Source organism: Lissotriton vulgaris, chromosome 10 (genome assembly GCF_964263255.1).
Source record: "Lissotriton vulgaris chromosome 10, aLisVul1.2, whole genome shotgun sequence".
Lineage (NCBI taxonomy): Eukaryota > Metazoa > Chordata > Amphibia > Caudata > Salamandridae > Lissotriton > Lissotriton vulgaris.
Genome location: NC_141698.1, coordinates 982,357,411 through 982,373,930, shown reverse-complemented (window position 1 = coordinate 982,373,930; position 16,520 = coordinate 982,357,411).

Genomic DNA, 16,520 nt, shown 5'->3' with positions numbered 1-16,520 from the left:
GTGAAGGGTAGGGTGAGGGGTAGAAAGGGACACAGTGAGATAGACCTGAGAACATGTGCAAAAGGAACACAGTGAGAGACAGAGTAGAAGACAATAATAAAGAGAGTGTGTGACTGAAATAGTTACAGATGTACATTGGCATTATTAGTGACAACATTTCTGTTTGGATGTGGTGTTCTTTCTCTAAAAATTAGACACAATATCAAGCCAGTTTTAAACACAGTTACTCATTTTTCACACATCGCAACCTAAATTACTGTGCTGTGTTGTGGGAGAGGAAAAGAATAGAACAGCACCATGTCTACTACGTTATGGCATGTCTGCTCTCTCACTAGCTGCTTTTACACTTTCTGAGTGCATGCACCTTTTCACCTTAGGGCCTAAGGAGAGGGGGACAAAGAGAGTGAGTGCGAGAGCAAATAAAAAAGTGGTTGTTGGTGTCAAATGAACATAGGGCCAGATGTATGAAGAGATTTTGTGGTTGCAAAGACTCGATTTGCAAAACTACAGCCTTTGCAACCGCAAAATGACCCTTTGGTATGTACAAATCCAAACCATGATTGGAATAAAGTTGATGAATCGTAATTTGGACTTGTAAGTACATACTAAATTTCTATTTGGAAGGGGTCTATTTAGGATTTCCTTTCCAAATAGCGACTTGCAGTGGAGTGCATTAGGGTGAGTGACCAAAATCCAGTTGCAAAACATTAATATTTTGCTGTAGTGGTAATCTAATTGAAAATGGGAATGGGACCCTTTCGTTAATGTTGAGAAATCATTTTTTAGTCCTAGCCTTAAAAAACGAATCTAAAACATTTCATCATTTTAATGCATTCCATTTTCCTTTAAGATTGCTTTATTCAAAAGTAATTAAAATTATGGTGGTCTGCTTACCCCACTAAACTACCATACATGTGATGGCTTTGGATCAGATTTAGTCCAAGTTTGTGACCTACCTCACCTCATTTAAGGAATCGCAAAATTTGCGATTCCTTAAATGCAATCGCAAAATAAGGAATACAAATGTTGCTATTCCTTATTATGCACGCAGATTTGCCTCATACATACCATTTGGCAAAATGCAATTCTCCTTGATACATATGGCCCTAAGTCACCTCCAGAGTAGGTCTTGGACATCCCAGAAGGCAGGGTGCAATGCATTTAAAATGAAGGACACGTGCTTTTAGGTTTTACATGTCAAATTCAAATTTATTTATTATGTTTTGGCTCTCAAAGAGGGCCACATAAACATACACATACAAAACAGCAGAATAAGAACATTGATACAAGAATTACAACCTTAAAAACATAGTATTCAAGCCATAATAGGTACACTGCAAATCATCCGTCCCACAAGGCCGGGCCAGCACCTACATCCAGAAAATTTAATAAATAGCTAAAAATCCTTTAAAAAAGTTAAAAACATAGGCGCAAAACATTTCATTAGGTGGGCAGTAAAGTGCATGAAGAAAATCTTGTAAAGTGACAATGCTGAGGCGAAGACAAATTACTTTAAGCCATCGATTACGCAAACTACGTAGCATAGGACAAATCAACAATACATGCATGCAGTCCTGGATATTCAATTTACATAAATTGCACAGCGGGGAAGTGCCATGCCATTTGGACAGCAGCACGTTAAGAGGGATTAAGTCATAACGTAATAAAAACCAGAACCTACGTACCCCGTGAGGTAAGTTCCACAGGGCATACGGTTGTGGCTGTTTCAACCTGTAGGATGAGATAAGCAGCTCCACATTCCTTTTGCCACTAACTGTTTTTTTATCAGATAGAAAACAATACTCCCACGAAGCCTCCTTGAGGACCTGCTTTAACTGCGTGGGAGAATAGGAGAAAAGAGCGCTTTCATCCAATCTAAGGATTTTCAGAGCCCCTCTAAAGTTACTGACAAGTTTGGAGAACTCCTTGAAATTGCCCAAAAGCTCATTTTTGAGTAAGACTCGCAGGGTTCCCTCTCTTGCTCTAGCCAAACTGGCTACCCACCTTATTATAGCGCACAGACCCTGAACCCAGGCACTCCTGAGTCCAAAATCCAGCCTACAGGCGGCCAGTTGGCAGGCATTATTAAGAGTCGAGAGGGATCTCAGGAGTTTTCCCTCAACCTTGTGGCAAAAGTCCCAGTACTTAATCTCTATTATTTCTATACCATACAGAATGGTGGCGGGGATTTTAGCTCTGAATACTTCCAGAAGGCTAGAAAAATGTCTTTTCCCCGTTGCCAGGTATAGGGACTTTAACCCATTGCCGTGGGCAAGAGCTTTGCGGGAGCAGTGCTCTATATGAAGATTCTCGCTCATATTGGCCGAGAATATTTTCCCCAGAAAAGTATAACAGGTTACGACCTCCAATCTATGCCCTCCAATGGCCCAACTGAAATTTGTCGAACGACATTTCTTCTTACCAGCAATACACATCACTTTACTTTTATTAGTATTGATCTTCATGGAATGCTCCCCAGCAAAGACCTGAAGAGCCTGAAGCCGATTTGCCAGACCCACGGGAGTTAAGTCAAGCAATAACACGTCATCGGCATACATCAAACAGGCTATTGGCATTCCTCCTAGCATTGGTGCGATCCCCTCACTGTGGGACACGGCCTCAGGGAGGTCCGATATATACAGGGAGAACAGCAGGGGCGCCAATAGGCAACCCTGTTTCAGACCATTCTGAGCTGGTATTTTGGCTGAAAGCCCCCTTTCGCCCCCCATTAAGACCCTGCACCAGGTCTCTGTGTGCAGAGCCCGCACCAATTCCAGCAGGGGAGTAGGGACGCCCAGCATCGCCAATTTTCTCCACAGCGTTCTCCGATCTACTTTATCGAACGCTGTGGAGAAATCAATAAAGGCGGCGTAAACAACCCCCCCCCTCACCTGGACATATTTATCCGTAATGATCTGAAGGGCAGTAAGGTTGTCCAAGGTGCCATGTTCCCTACGGAAACCAGTCTGTTCCAGTGGCAAAATTTTGTGTTCCTCGACCCAATCAGAGAGAGAACTCAGGAGGCATTTTGCAAATACCTTTCCGATAGAGTCGAGGAGCGCAATCATACGATAATTACTGGGGCTGTCCCTGGCCCCCTTTTTAAAAATGGGGACCAGAATGCTTCCTCTCCACGATGAAGGGACACATTTGGACTGATGGCATGCCCTAAACAGGGGGTACAGGATTTTGCTCCAGATTAAAGGGTCTTGTTTTAAGACCGTCATCGGGAGCTCATCCGGTCCCATCGCCCCAGATGGTCGCATGTTTTTTATGGCTAACTCGATATCCTTCGCAGAAGGGAAGAAGACCGAGTCATCAGGGACAGCGTGCGTAAAAAGATCTCCACCTGTGGGCTCAATCCCTGCGTATAATTCTCTAATATGGGAAGACCATAAATCTTCAGGTATAGCTATGGGAGACGGGGAGTGGCGCGTACCACATCCTTTCCCAATTATTGCCCAGAAATCTTTAATGTTGCCCTGCGCCGCAGATTCTCTTAGTTGAATCCAAACTTCATCCTCCCTATCCTTTTTAATTTTCAACTTAAGTCTGCTTCTCTTTCTTCTTAACCTGGCGATATCCTTCCCACGAACAGGTACCCTTTCGATGTACTGCGCACGGATTAGTTTGTTTATATCCCTATTCAGATTACGGAGGGTCAGAGGAACTGCCTCTCCTTTTTTCCTAGGGGGGACAATTTTTTTAACATTCGATAAAATCTTTTGCATGAGTTCCTCAAAACAAACTATTTCGTTTCCGTGCCACTCTTCTATTTCCCTGAGGGTATCCGTCACTACCTCCTGCACTCCATTAATGGCGGCATTATTCCAGAAGCATCTTCCAGATGTTGGGTGGAAGGTAACCTCCTTGCCGTTAAGCGACCAGGATGCCGTATTCAAAGACTTTAACGAAATAGATAATAGTAAAATGCTATGGTCGCTCAGGGTCGTGGGTATTATCTTTAGATCAAGAATCTGGGGAAACAGACTATAGCTGGCAATAGCATAGTCCAAAATTGAAGATCCGAAGGGGGATTTATGGGTGTAATTTGCGGGGACGTCAGATTGAAGTCTTCCGTTTAGAATAATGCCATCCCCGATCGCAAGTTCTTTTAACAAAATCTTCCCCCTTTTATTTGTTCTTGAATTTTCAGGAAAAAGCGTCTGGGGGATGCAATATGCTTCCTCCTTAGCTTTATCCCTGAAAAGTTCTAGACTAGCATTTGAGACTTTGCTATTCAAATCCCCAATAAGCAAAATTACAGGGAAGGGAGGTGAATTTTTAACCTTATCCATATACTGGAGAACCCGCTGCAGTTTATCATTAAAACATTCCTCAGGCGGAATATATACATTAAAAATTACCATAGAATATTTTACATTATCATAAAACATATTTTCCAATGTGATTGTGTGAAAAAGTCTGCTGGGATCGATATAATGGGAGAATCTCCATTGAAACTTATTTGATAGTAAACAGGCAAGCCCCCCCCTGGCATGGCCTTTCTTAGAGGGCGCAGCCGGAACTTCCAAAATAAAGAAATCATTTAAAGGAGTTAACCTATCTGTGCACCATGTTTCCTGGATACACAGTATATCAGGCTCCAGAGTCAATAAAAAGGTCATTTTCTCCGGGCTACAATGAAATCCGGCCGCGTTCCAAGAGATTATGTTTAAGGCTGGGTTAAAGATGTTGGAACAATTTGGGATTATCCTTATTTTTCTTGGATAATGCACTATGAAGCCAATTCCACCGGTCGTCATTAAGTGTGGAATTCTCAACAGGTGGGAGAGGCATCACGTGTGATACTGAGCGTTTTCCCCTGGAGACCCAAATTTTCAGGTCTCGCAGAGGAGAGGTTACCCCAATTTGCTCACCATCTCTCAGCCCCAGATTATCACCAAAATTTGGCTTGCCTGGGGTGGCGATAGGCAAAATATCAATGCCTAAACGTTGAAAATTTTCAGCCTGTTCAAGTATCAGATTTGTTATAATGGGGGAAAAGAATTTTACCCTAATGCTCAACACCCGACTACCTCCCAACAGAGTTACCAATTCGATGTCTCTAGACTGAATATGATAGAGACATTCAACCTCGCTAAAACGCTTAAGGAGCCAGGCTCTATTAAGTAAGAGGTCAGTATCAAATAATGTCATGGTAGTGAACAACTCTTAAATTAGATTTGTAATACTGCAGGGCATGCCTCTCTCATAGGATAACATTGGACTTACCTTATTACATTTTATAAGTGCAATTTCCAAATGGGAACAGGTACCCCTGGGTCACATGAATGAGTATAGTTGACAGATGGGCTTTTTTAATTCCTCCTAGAGGTTATGAGGTCCTGCACATAAGCTCCCAAATAGCACATCCAGTCAAGTGTTTAAAGGTGGTGTGCAGCTCCTATATGAATTGGGGGGAGGAGGGGGTAGGGCTGTCAGGCATTGCTGCACCGTCCTGACAAGGGGCACCGCCCTATGATGAAGCATGACACCTCTCAGGGTGTGTGAGGGTATCACGAAGAAAGACCTGCCTTTCCCCTTCACCCCCCTGTCCTCCCTACCCCCTACCCCCAATTCACATAGGAACTGCACACCACATTTAAACACCTGACTGGATGTGCTATCACGGACTGAGTGGGACAAAGGAACTAGTCCAGTTTCACTTATACTTCAAAAGGCTGCACCCTGTCTCAACACAAAGGGCTGCATACCCCATGTAGTAAATCTGGATCTAGGGCCCGGGGAGGCAGGGCACCTGTGCACTTCAAAGTTACAGCCTCTAGAAACTTCTTCTCGCTTCAAAGGCACACCTGGGTAAATATACTGGACCTCAAACACAACCACTTCAGTACTGTTCAGGATCTGTGGATACTCTGCCAGAAAGAAGGATTGATATGCTGCTGAAAGGATTGCCAATCTGCTGGGCTGCTGCTCTGAAGAACTGCTGCCTGTTCTGCTGATATGCTGCTTCCCTCTGTGAGAAAGACTGGGTCTGCATCTCTTGAACCCAAACCCAGCGTGACTCCAAGGGTTAGTTGGCTGGCCTCATGATCTGAACCCTCAGCGACATAAACAGTTTCCAATAGCGTTGCACCTGCACCTGCCGTCAGTGAGTCTACCCCTCCAAGTGGTGCCACCCCAGTCCTGGACCCTTGGAATTGAGCTTAAGGTGCTCAACCAGCCTCTGCGGACCCAGCGGAACTGATGCATCTCCTCTGTTGCATGACGCAACCCTAATCAGAACTTATGCATCCCGGATGCTGCATTGATTGGAACCATCGAAAAGAAGCACATCGCTGCCTTAGCCTGCAACATCTTCAGAACTGCTGCTGCATAGCACATTCTCAGTGCAGTTCCTTGCATCCCTTGTCAACGGCAACCGAGACAGCAATGCAGGACTCAACGTCAAAGGCTCACATCTCCTTGAAACCAACAAATCGCCCTGACCTCGTGCCGCATCTTCAACCCTATACTTCGATCCATCAATGGTGTCATCGATGAGGATCAAACATAAGATAGCTTCCTTTCGTTTCCTTCGCCACCCTAGTTTAGACACAGCTATATGCAAATCAATCTTGACCCTGTGCCTCCTAGGAGCAGTCCAGGCCGAACTGCCTCTAAGTTAAACCTGACTACTTTGTGCTAGGCTGCCAGAAAGTTCAGCTAGAAAGTTGAGCAAAGGTTTATTTAGGGTTTGCTTCTGCCTCAGCCTGATAAGGATTGGGGTTGCTGCTTGACCAGGCTCACACCCCAATCACCAGCAACCCAATTTCCCAGTTTTTCAGTATCCAGTCTTGCAATTTTGAAGGGGCAAGAGTACACAATATTCCCAGTGAAGGGTTCAGAGTCTTTTGGGCACTGCATGGAGGTACACAATTTCCCAGAAGTCTCCAGCAAGGTCCAGGGCTAATCCAGTTGGAACTGCTAAGTTAGGCTCAGCAGGGTTTTGGGCTTCTTGCAGATTTTGTGTTCCTAGAGATAAATAGGAGGCTAGCCAACTAGCTCTTGGAGTCCACTCTTCTGTTCTGGGTGCAAGTCTGGAAAAGGTCCAGTCTTGGCTTTCTCCCCACAGGTACAACAGCAGGTGCAGTCCTTCTTTTGTCATCCACAGAGGTGTTCTGAAGAGGGGCCTGTGTCCTGTGCCAACCCGTGAGTAGGAGAAACTCCTGGCTACTTTCTAACCAATTGTGTGAAAGTTTCCAGGAGTGCCCCACCCACTTTGGCAGCACTTCCTGTGTAATTCACTATAAATTAGCACACAGTGCTACTCTCTACCTAAAATGAATATAACAGAACCATTCTTATCCTGTGAGTAGGTCTGGGCACACCCCGAGCTGTGTCCTAGGGACATGAGAAACTCCCCCAGCAAACCAGTTCTGAAGAAGCTTTCCCTCCAATGGGATTGGTGCCACCTGGCTACTTGGTCAATGACAGTGGCATGCTTAGGTGTGAGCTACATGTACCTATGATAGACAATGCCCCTTTAAAGCTTGCACATTTTGTGGGCACAGACCCAGACATCCCGACAGGAGGAGGTCACACTTCTCTCAGCCAAGGCCTTTGATCCCTTTCCCAGGAGCCATTCACAAATCCCAGTAGGCTGCTATGTGACAGGTGGGTATTAACTCTGAAAATTCTACAAGAGGCTTTAGGAAGGAAATAACTTTCTATAAGTAATATTTTCCAAATAGTAATTTAAAATCTGACTTGACCAGTAGATTGGATTTTAAATTACTGTGAAACTGAGTCCTTGCACTATGCATCTAGATATTCCCAAACAGATGATTTGCATTGCAAGATGGTATAATGTAACCCAATGCTTTTCTCTTTTACCTGATCACTTAAGTGGTGGCACAATAGGTTCTCCAGTACACTAGTGACATTTAACTCACATATCCCGGGTACACAGAGTATCACATAGTAGGGACTTAAGGTTAAGTTGATGACAATCAGGTATTAACCAACTCTGCATGTCTTAGGGGTCACATACATTGGGTACAAGATGGCAGTGCCCCAGTTTTCAGAGTACATACACCAGAAAAATCCTGTAAAACGTAGAGGGGTAAAAATGCAAAAAGAAAATATTTTATTATTTTTATTTTTTTAAATGCGTGTAGAAAATGTTTATAACTAAATCATTAAAACATTTAGGATAAATTGAAAATATGTTAGTTAATAAATATGTTGTACCAAAAATGTACATTTGTGCAAATTATAAAATTACAAATATTAACAAATGTAGCATTTTATGAAGGTCAGATTTACTATTACCACTCCAAACGCAGTCACATTGGAGAACGTGTTAGACTTTGGGGAACTCAAATTCATTGTTCTCACTCCAAACATGGCTACATTGGAGAAAGGGATGGACTTTATGAAGGTCTATTAGGTCCCTGAACATAGCCACATTAGTGAAAATGTTGTACATTTAGGAGTCAAAAGTCTCTCTTTTCACTCCAAACCTATCCACATTTGGGAAAATGTTGGACTTTGGGGAGGTAAGAATTACTATTCACACTGCAAACTAAGGGTATGATTACGATGACGGTGGAAACACCACCGACAGCCCTAATGTGGCGGGAGGATAGGTGGCGGTCGGAGAGACCGGCCGCCACAGATCAGACGGGCTCAAGGAGGGATCATCAAACCCTACAATGGTGGTGGTGCCTGCCACGCACTGCAGTAGGGATTATGAAGTTCCTCCTTGGCAACCGTTTCATGGTGGTTTACCCGTCATGAAAAGTCTGGTGGATAGGAACATTGGGTGCCTGTATCGGGCAACTTTTCCCCCTGGCCCTCATTTTTAGGGTTAGAGGGCACCTATGGTACTCCCTACGTATCCCTGCACCATGTGGTAGGCAACGCATTGTGTCTGCCACGTAGGACAGGGATATGTGTTGTGTCCCTTTTTTGTACAGCGGCATGTGCTGCAGACCGCAGCACCAGTCACAATAGAAAATATAGACATTGTAACAGCCATGGTGGTGGTTGCATCCTAATTAGGATGGCCGTACCGCAGACTTGTAGTTGGGTGGTCCCGTTTCCAAATGGATGGCTGACGTAAGTCCAACTGCCATCCTAATAGGGCCTTAACCCAGTTTGGGGAGACAGTTGGACTTTGGGATGATTAGGTTTACTGTTCCCACTCCAGAATTAGCCACATAGGGAAAGTGTTGGACTTTGGGGGGGTTTAAATTTACTATTCTTATTCCAAATATTAAAAAACTAAACCAATTGAATACAATGTAATAACTGATATCACAATCAAAATAAAAAATATAGATTAAACTAAAACAGAAACACTATTTACAGATGCAAAAAAGATAAATTAAAATATTAAAATATACCTAAAATACTATATTGAATGTATGCCATAAACTAACTCACATCTTAACCTAATCTATATAATGTTAAAGATAACATTGTTTTTTAAATCAAAACTCTTCTTATACATGGTTAAAATCACAAATATGTTTCCAATGTAAAAGAACATTTGAAAATGCATATAATAACCAAAATACAAATTAATATAGACTAATAATGTAAATGTCATCTTAGAAAAGTACATTTAAATTGAAAACTTTAATTCATAAAATTAAAATTATATATAAGCAATATATTGAATACTACTTATATATACAAATAATTACAGCAAAATCAAAAAGTAAAAACCTGAATTATTTACCCATATAAATTAAACAAAACACATGATTACCACATAAAGCATACAAATTTTCCTGCCACAACATTGTAATATAAACACATACCTACATATTTTCAATTGCAGAATTAACCACACTGCGTATAAAATAGAAAACAATTTAAGTATGCATTCAGTTTTTAAAATGTGGCTAAAACAGTTCTATTAATTTCTCAAAAGAATATAAAACAAATAAATATAAAATGCTCCCACCATCTCCCCTACACACCCAATAATCCACTCTTTAAATCATATTACAAAATATAACGTAGAATCCCCAAAATTGCAAAAATATTTTAAAGCACAAGAGACAATTTGATATTCTCAAAGTTTATTTATCTCCCAACAATATGGATAAAGGTCTGTCTGCCTATAAGCTGCATAGAGATTTCTATCAGCCCAAAACAGTTAGGTTGGGAAGGATATTGTAATACAAAAAGAATGGCCTTTGCAAAGCCAGATTAAATACTGTTCAACATTAAACAGGGGTGGGGCAGGGCCGAACTGCCGGCAAGATGCCCACAGGCTTCTGACTCTCCGTGTTGCTTTGGAGACTCTTCCCGGACCACAACTGCAGTTTGTAGCTTACGGGACATGAATTGAGCTGGGACACCAGGCAAACGTGGGGAATAAGGTATTTTTGCTTTATAATGTTTTTTTAGCCTTTTTTGTACTGCTTTTTTCCCCTTCATTGCTTCCCTCATGCTCGGCGGCTGCAGCCACCATTTTGTTACATGAAGTGCTTTTATCCCCGTGCTGCCCCACTATACAAATATAACCTGAATTACCTCAGATCTACCACTCCACAATATTTTGGGACACCTTCAAGGCAACAGCTAGAGGTCATATTATTAACTGCGTTGCTGCTAAAAAGAAAAGGGTTTTTAAAGAATCCGCAATCTTAATCTCATCTATTAAACAAATTTAGCATGAATATTAAACTTCTAACAAGGAAGCCACCCTTAAACATCTAATTCTAGCCAAATTGACCTTAAACAAAAAATAGATAGAAGAGGCATATGGTGTGTATTGAATTCATATAAAAAAAGTCCAAAATAGTAAATATTATAGATGATAAAGGTCTTAATCATTTTAAGGATGAGGACATTTTACAATGCTTCACAGACTTTCATTAAAATCGATACACACCAGAACACTCTCTATCAGATGCTGCCCTAGACTCTTTCTTTGATTCTCTTTCACCTCACTCTCACCAGTCACAAGATTAGTCTATACTTGACAAGGGAATTTCCATAACAGAACCTTATGGGCAGCTATAGCAAAATTACCTAACGACAAAGCCCTGGACCGGATGGTTTTACAGCCAAATTTAACTTTTGTATTTCGTATATTCTACTTACCCATTTCCTCTCTTTTTATCAATACCTTTTTCTCAGCAATGGTGAAATGGAACTCTAACTATATTACATGTCTAGGAATCAAGTAACGCTCCTCAATCACAAAAACCAACCAGATTAATTTGAACGATGTTCTTCAAATAATTCTTCAAATGTCAGAAAAGTGTTTGTCTCTGTATTTATCCTGTAAGGTAGGTAGGGCACAATCAAGATGATGATGCTCCCTGCCATACATTTTTATTTATCCATGTTACCAGCTAAATTTCCTTGGAGATTCTTTAAATCTCTTAATTGCTCTCTAAACAAATTACAATGGAACAAGTGGAAATTATGCATATCTTTATCTTTTTTATTCAAACCCAAAGATGAGGACAGAGTCAATGTTCCTAATTTTTAACAATATCATTCCTTATTTTTCATAGAACAAGTTTTACATCACATTCACTCAGCTTCTGAGGCACCCATAATAGTCTGCAGCAAATGGAGGACTGTTTGATTTTCCCTTTCCTTTTTCAGTTTCTGCCTCATTTTCCTCATCCTCCACATTCTTTTGCATCACCTACCATTACACATTTTATCTCCACTATATCTCTATTTCCTACCAGATCTCTCTCATCACACAATTTTTTGTAAAGATTGGGTTGCTAAAGGAAAAACTCAGGTTAAACAGCTGCTTCGAGAGACACACTTCCTCTCCTCATCTGAAGTTCAAACCAAATGCAGTCTCTCCACTGCCTCCACTCTTAAATATTAATCATTGAAAAAACCTCTTACACAACAGATATCCTTCATATCACAGTCTTCTCCTCCATTTAATTAAAAATACATCATATCTCATGCAATGCTACCACTACACAAACTTTACACTACTTTTATCTCAGGTTGCTTTTAACTCCAACCTGTCTCTGCAAATATAATCCAAGTCTATTAAACTCATGCTGGACCTGGGCAAGTACCCAAGGGACCTACTTCCATAAATTTGATCATTGCCCATATATTGACTCTTTTTGTAGGAGGGTTTGCAAAACAATGTTATCAATATATTCTATTAACTTTCCTTTTGAGTTCAAATACGCTTTTTGGGGTAGTTGCTCACCCAATCAGATGGGTGCCCATAAGTGGGTAAGTGTGTGAACTTGCTTATTGCCACTGCTTTTCAAATCATTGCATCTAATTGGAAAGAGGCTACCCAAGATACTTTTACACGATGGTAAAACTTACTCTGTCATCACAAAAGACTAAATAGAGCATTTGCTACTTACACACAACAACTTCTTCAGAAGGATACTTTTTGGTCACCTTTTACCACTTACCTGTAAATTCACTCCACACCGTAAATCTGCTTTTCATCTGCCATGAACCTTGTCTTTAATGTTCATAACATTAAAACGCTATTTAATGTACTGTTATCCATGTGTACGAACAATGCTTTTGATAATCAATAACAATTGCCACCGGTCTTCTCTTTCCCCTCCTTTTCTGATGTTCTTGTTCCTTTGCTCACAAAACATAAAATACAAAATGCGGTGCTTCATTTAATTTTTCTTTATCAGTCCATAGCTTCAAAAATGCAGCATCTTACTATTTGTTAATGTTTCAACTGTATGGTATATTTCTGAATGAATATTGCTATATTATCCTTCCTCATAAGTATTAGACATTTTCTATTTAGCTGTACCTTTTTGATGAAATCATTGCACTAAAGTTTTCTTAAACCGAAAAAAACATTAAAAAGAGGTATTCTCGAACCCTCAAAAAATGAAAATGAATCTGAACAAAATGGCAAAGGGATTCCTGTAAAGTTTTAGAAAGAGCAGAACACAGCCCTGAATCCTACTGACCTTTTTAGGTTGCATATATTGAGTGAGTTTTTGTACTTCTCGTATCAGCACTTTGGATTCTTAATGAAGATTACTGAGCCAGTCAGAGTGTATTTAGAGAGACTTGTAACTGCTTGGCTCAGAATAGCCGGTGAAAACATTTGACCTTCACATTCTAGTCATTAGTTGGCATGCGAGTGTAATGTAGGAAGCTGTCAATTACCTTTAAATTGTGTCATTAGGTAATCACTTGATAGTCTGCGGTGTGATTGTAATGGCTTATGTGGCGACACTCTTTCACAAGCTCTTTTTCCTCCATATAGCAGGCTGAAAAAACATACATTTGATGCTTCTTGGTTTAGTGAGTGGTACGTACTGAAATGTTGCATGTGTCATTACCTGAATAATAACATTAAATTGATCTTTCATGTAATGGTCTGTCTTCCACTATGCTAATATGCATTGGTTGATCAGTCAGAAGGTCTGGATTGACTGTTCTGCCTGAATGTCTAGCCAATATTTGTTTGCGATAGTCTGCCAAACGAAGATTTCAGACTTTCACAAAAAGGTATGTATGCTATCTTTAACCTGCTGAGCAACACTTAAATATGTGAATATCAGGTTTCAGCCAATGTCATATGGTTGTACTTTAACTTCAACCTCTCCAGCTTCTAGCCTTCCCTCTGCTAATTAGTGGTACATTTTACTCTGCCGGCACTCTTCCCTTCTAATTGTTTTCACTGTGAATGGAGAATGAAGCTGACTGAAATGCTGCAAAATGTAGTAGCCATATTGTAAATAGTTTAATATATATACCGCAACCATGATTGGAAACATTGAAAGTTCTTACAGTAAGCTGAAGGAGACGCAACTCATCAGCGCAACTCACACTGATGTTGCTTTAAGGTGTTCTACTTGGTTCCTAAATCATCCAAATCATAGAATCCTTTAGTTCATGACCTAAAAAGAATCCTAAAGGTTAGAGACTATGCTTTGTGACCCTGTGATATTTTTTATTGCCTCTCAAGTTAGGAACGTGATACTGAAATTGACTCTAAATCAGTTTTTAGAATCCTGCAAATAACATTAAAAAACAAAGATACATAATGCACGTACACTTTTTTATTTAAAAAAAAGAGGAAGGTAGACAAAAAGCACTCTTAATAAGTTGATTTACAGAACTAAAGCAATTCATTTGTTGTTTTAATCAAAAGTCTAATGTGTTAACATCTGTGGAATTTATAGCTTATTATTTTTACTTTTTTTTGGACAGCCTTGGTCCAAAGGCATTAGAAAACTTAACAAGAGAATCAGATGTTACACATTTTTCAAGGCAAGGGGGTGGTTAGGTGATTTGCCCAAAGTCCCAGGATGTTGTCCCAGGGCCAGGATTTGAACTTGGTTCCCCAGTTTCAATTCCACTGTTAGCCATATCTCCTCCCTATTGAACTCTAATGTCCCACAAACTGAATAGAAAAAGCCTGAATGATCAGAAAGTTTTCATAGATATTATCAATATAGAAATTATGTTGAGCTACTGTCTTGTTCAGGTATAGAAGACTCTATTATGCAAATATAATTTTCTGATCTGACCTTGGGATATATATATATATATATTTCTTACATGCAGTTGCCAGTAGGTATTTATAATTAGGACTAACCGTGGGCTGAGAACTCCGTTCCGCCTAGTGTGCTGAGTTTTGCCTGCACTGTATGTGGAGTAAGCAAAACTCTGCACACTCGCGGTGAGCGGAGTTGGCCTCCCGCTCTCTCTATTAACAATTAAGTGTAAGTGTCAAAAAAACTATTTAAACACTATGAAAACTCATTACCTTATATGCGGCTTCCCCGGGCTGCCCTCTTCCCCCATTGCGACTTCTTCGTAAAAATTGTGCATGCGCAGACGAGGCCTGCGCAAGCGCATTTTTCACTTGAAATGGTGCATGCGGAGTGGAGCTAGCGGAGCTACGCGGAGTGTGCGGAGTTTGTTTTCAACTCCGTAGCACTCTGCCTAACCCCACTATGCCCAGGCCTAGTTTCCACAGGAAAAGTGTTTTTGTTGTGCCAATAACTTTGGCGCCGTTTGACGAATAAACTGTGTTTTCCTAATGCAATTTCCTGTAGGGATTTTGAACATGACTACAGCCCGAACATCTGGACGGAATTACGCCAAAACTGGCAGAAAGCTAGCTTATGGCCAGCAAGAGAGTTTTTTGTGATTTGTTGTAAATCCATTCAGTAGTTTTAGAGATATTAACTGAAAACCAAATTTGTATATCTTAGGACACAGAACTCCCATGGTGAATTCATGGCTCCATGCACCACAGCAAGGATCTGATTGGCTTGCCACAACCTGAGAGAAAAGTTACGGCCGCCATTTTTTATATTGTGAAATAGCCCTCAGGGCTGAAAAGTTGCATGTAAACTAAACAAAGGGGTCATGTGAGAGCTTTCTTGACCATATTTGTGTAATATAGTTGTGGGAAAAGCATGTTTAATTAGCAGTAAAATGCCAGAAAATTTTATTTTGGTCACTCGTGAGATGAGTGGTACCATATCGGGGCTCAGGGAGGCCCACATGTTAATCTGCAAATCTTGCCATGAAGTTGCATGGGGGGCATGCTGAGCATCGCAGTGGATGCTCAGAGCCATGAAAAACCCAACCAAAGTGGGATTCTTTCCAGGAAACATGGAAAGGGTTAAAGAAAAAATGACCATTTATAACTGGTATAACAAAAAAGAAAGATAAAGGAAGCCTATGATTTGCTAACTAGAGCAACATAAGTAAGAGCACATGCTAATGGGTAGCCATTTTAGCTGATTTTCTACAGAGAGTAAGTGGTTTGTAGGAGATGTGACTGGGAATTTGGAAAGAATTTTATTTTTACAAGGTATTGAAATAACACAGAGAAGAGTAAACAGCTTTTAAAGGGATGTTAATTAGGTTGTGGTATATAAAAGTATATTAAGGAAAAAAGTTAGTGTTTGTAAGGTGAAACAAATGTGTAGCTAATACAGGATATTAAAAAGGAGCATAGAAGGGTGCTTATATGATACTATGAACTAAAAATACATTGAGCAGGAAAGGAGAAATAGGAATTGCTAACTAAATGAATAGAAATTTTATTATGCTAGTATGAGTGAATGTGTTTGAAATTAGAGGTGAGTGTTTGCTTATAGTATGTAAATTAATAGTATGTAATTTACATACACTTTCACAATCAGGGAGGTGCTTACAGACCTAGTTACACTCTCTCAAAAGCAGTTATGTACCCATCACTCATATGGGGAGAAAGTGACTGTCACACTCACTACCACACCCATAAGACCACTCATGCATCCATTTACTCATGTACACGTCCAAGTGCGAGTATCTTGTTCATCCTTAGAGCCTGGAGGCACATCCACATAATGCACCCTACACCACAAGAAGAGTTTGAGGAGGACTACTTCAGCACTCTTGAAAAGGGAGAACCCTGGTTGATGTTGATTTCAGAAAATCCAACAGAGAGAGACTTCTCTACTGGATATGGTGCGGGAAGTACTATCTCCTCCCAAACCCAGTCTCCTGAGAGCCCCAAGGACAGAAAGGCTGAGTGGGACCTGAGGTGACAGCTGGCCCAGGTGGGTGCAAAG